At 36.3% G+C, this 4,242-nt stretch overlaps 1 pseudogene; it reads right to left on the reverse strand.

Moving 5' to 3' along the window:
- Positions 1-739: 739 nt before the first annotated feature.
- Positions 740-3,933, reverse strand: LOC131030454 (polyamine oxidase 7-like; annotated as a pseudogene).
- Positions 3,934-4,242: the final 309 nt, after the last annotated feature.

A 4,242-nucleotide genomic window follows, 5' to 3' on the forward strand; every position in this document is an offset into this window, starting at 1 on the left:
AAATTTTGCATATTATGGACTAAAGTGGTGAATGACAAATTCAAAGCTAGTGTTGGAATAAATTAGTAATATTTTCCAACATTAATTGCCATTATAGATAATGTCACCTTCCATAATTAAATAGAGCATGAGTGTTTCTATAAACCAGAATTATAATATTTATAGAGTTTTGTAAATTAGCAGACTAGCAAGTGAATATATTCACAAATTAGCAAACTAGCAAGTGAATATATTCACAAAGGCATTATCAATAAAATATTTTGAACATTTAAGATACAATATTGCATATTATAGATGCTAAAATGGTTAATGGTAGAAATTAAATAGGAGCATTAGAATATGTGTGTGTGGGACAGAGACATTTTACACTAATAATTGTTGTCACATATAAATGTGATTTTACACAATTAAATAAAGAAGACATTATTAAATTGCATTTAGTTAGTTGCACAATGACATTTAATCATACAAAAAAATATTAAATAGTTTGATAAGTCTTATATTATATTTAACTACTTTATAATGTTTACATTCATCAATTGAATAGAACCAAAATATTTATTTGGATGTTTTAAAATTTGAAATTACCTTTATTTTATTTCTGTAAATTTACTTTAAAATTTCTTTTTTCTTTCTAAATTCACTACATATTATATACTGTAGAAATATCATATATCAAATCTTTCAAATTTGAAGTCAAATAAAAAACACCAAATATGAAAATTATCAAAATTCGAACGTATCATTTTACGAAAATCATAATCCAATTGTCACTATATCAAATTCAAGAAATTAAAATCCTGCACCTAATTGATCAAGTTAAATAGACTTCAGATTCATCTAAATCAACTCTCAAAGTTTTCTCCCTCACAACGAAAACCTTCGTGAAAATTGGGCCTTTCTTCTTGCTCGACTTCCCAACATTTTCCCCTGCAAATCAAGGTACAAATAGAGATCAGCATTTCAGATATTAAAATTATATATATAAAACTAGTTTAAAAAGAGAAGAATTTCTAACAAATAGAGATCAGGAAGTATTGCTTTTAAGTTTGAAATAAAATTTTGTTTATTCTCAAAAAAATCACAGGATTCTTAATGACTATTTATATTTTATGCTCAACATTTCCCGGAAAAACAAAAAAATCAAAGTATAATCTTCTAGTTTCTCCAGAAGAAACAAGAGTAAATTTCTTAAGATCGTGTTACCCGTTTGTTCTCTGGACGAGTGCGGGCATCTGCATTTGCGAATACGGGCGCCTTGTTTATGAGCGTTGAATTGTTAGCGCAGTTATCATGGTTAATGCAATCCAACGCCATATTAGCTGTGTCAATGCCTGTTCATATGATATAGGTTGCTGAGGGAAGGAATTTATGATAGATAATTTGATGGATTGCCACTTAAAAGACAAAAGGTGTGTTACCCGCTAGATAGGCGCCATGCACAAATCCGTTATGCTTCTGACTCGTATGTTCGCCGGTGAAGAATATAGGACCAACTGGTGCCTACAAAAACCAATAAAGTTGTCATACAGACTATGGAGAGTTTGTTAACCGATAAAGGAAACAAATAAGTAAAATTTGAATGTTACACAGCAGAGCATTTTCCGGTGACCAACCTTTAACTCGTAGAAGTCTTGCACGGTGACACCAATCGGCCAGTTTGAATACGTTCCCTTGTAAAAACGATCTTGCCTCCATTTGGGAATCAAAATATGAGACATTTCTGGAATGCCATTGCCAAACATCTTTCTTAAAACAGCCATGATTTCAGCTCTGGTCTCCTCCTCAGGCTGCTGTTCTATTCTTCGCGCTTCCTCGTCTTGCACAGTTACCATAAGGAGGTTCCCTCCAGGGTACTCGTTTTCCAGGTGCTGTCGCAGTATTTAACTACATATGTCATGCAAGTAATCCGAACTAGAAAAAATTCAACATTTTGCGAAAATGGATATCACCTGCCAGAAATTGTAGTAACCTCTTCTCTCGTGGGTGTACATGAAGAACTCGGTTCCTGGTCCTCCTGTTGGCCAGAATTTGTAAGGGAACTTCATGAAGATCTTGCAGTAGTCCACCATATCCCATTAATATATTGCCAACAGCTTCCACATCTGCCACATAAACATATAATGTGAGAAACCCTAACAAATCCTAACCATGAAGACTTTTTTAATGTGACAGTCATTCTTACGGGCAGATCGGGTTTAAACTCGATAAGCTTTGTCTGCAGCACTCCCACGCTAACTGATACAATGGTGTTCTTTGCACTGTAAACTGAACCATCCTCCGTCGAAACTTTTACGACGCTGTTACTATACTCGATTTTGCGCACCACCTGCTGCACACTAGTAACTACTCAAACATTTGTAGGTTTCCATTTTTTTCTCATAGTTAAAGCAATCTGACAAGCATGGTTTTTAAGCAACGCTTTTGTGAAGCTTGTAAGGAGAAGATTTTGAAGCGCAACCTTGTTCAGTTTGATCCGCTTGTCGATTATCTTTCCATTGCTAGACTCCAGAAATTCTTGGGCCAATCTGTGCACAACATACTCGTATCCTCGACGATCTGCGACGAAGTAACTATCTTCTCCAAAATCTTCAAATGTTGCAATGGGCTCCACGTTCTTTAAGCTCGTTACACGCGGAGGTTCTGTATGCAAAAGGCCCACCATATACAATATTAATTTTATACGTAACCTTGGAATACTGCCTATATACATATAAATATGATGCTTGGATAACAACCTGAAATTTCAAAGTCGTAGAAGAAGAAGTCGATGGCCATCTCCAGAGGCGTCGTTGGAACACTGTATTTTAAAAAACTCAAAAACATTCATATCCTTTGGTCCGTGGAGACAATAGTACGATCTGCTCCATGGAATGGAGTATGGTTAAATGGATATACTTACTGGCCGAAAACGCGCTGTGACGCCAAGATTGAGATGTCTTCCTCTCCACTTTCTGTAAATGTTAGAGACAGATTTTCACTAAACTCCGACGAGGCTAATGCTCTCTCGTATGGCTCTGCCACCACGGAATGGGGCAAAATGCCTCCCCTAGAATAGAAAAGCCGATTTCATATTTACCATAGAGAAGTATATTAATAAAAACTGTCAAAGCCAATATCATTTTATGTTAAAGCTAAGAAAACGGAAGACTCTAAACCGTTCAAAACATAATCTCAGATGATTTGGCATATAACAGAAAAACTTCTCAAATTCTCGCCTACGAATCACACCACATCAAAAATATCACTAACATAAAATTGTAACACCTATATAACACAAGGAAAGTAAAAAGGTGATGTTTGTTCTTTAGAAATTTAAGCTCTTCTCACAAACATTTATACATTAGACTTAGACTTACTCCTGATCGTATATATTGTAACTAATATTGTGCCAGTCAGACTTAAAGGTCCGGAGGCTGTATTTGTTAGCAAGAGTCCAGATGGGATTCACATTCTCTCGCGACCCTACGCCTTCAACCCAGTTTGCACCCATCTCTATGGGATAACCTCCCACCATCTTCTTGTGCATTCTTCCACCGATTCTATTTGTCGCCTCCAATATCACAAAATCCTTAATCCCCTTCTCAAACAATGTCTTTGCGGCCATTATGCCTGCACAAAAGAGTAACATTAAAAAAAAAGAAAAAAATTATACCCATTGACCTCAAAACCCAAAGGTTAGCATCAATAAACATTAATACAAACCTGACATTCCAGCCCCAACGATAATGGTGGTGGTATCGGCAGCATCTGCTAAAGAGGATGAGTAGAGCATTAAGGTTACCACGATGGAGAAGAGAGCTAAATTAGATAAACCCATTCTACTTATCTTGCACGTAAATTATATTGCTTCCTCTAACGACTATACTGTAGTAACACCACACCATGGCTTGGAAAGATGTCTCACCAAGCCAGTATATATATAGGTGAAATTCGAGTGTTTTCCAGAGCCTCTGGTTTCTCTACCTCACAACTGAAGTTACATAGTTTTGACAGACTAGGGTACAGTAGCGTATAAGCTTGCCGATACGGACTACAATCGACGGCGTTGCAACAGTTCTGATTAATTTGCAGCTTTTAGATTAATTTGCAGCTTTTAGGGGTTGATGATGGATTTGTTCGAAGCACGAGTGACATGAAAAGACTGGGCCCTTGACCTCCGGCTTTTCGTTTTATATACCGGCGTGTTATTCACGTTTCCACTGGCATCCTTTCAACTGCCACAACTTCACTTAATTTTCT

The sequence above is a fragment of the Cryptomeria japonica genome, chromosome 7, assembly GCF_030272615.1.
Source record: "Cryptomeria japonica chromosome 7, Sugi_1.0, whole genome shotgun sequence".
In the NCBI taxonomy this organism is placed as follows: Eukaryota; Viridiplantae; Streptophyta; class Pinopsida; order Cupressales; family Cupressaceae; genus Cryptomeria; species Cryptomeria japonica.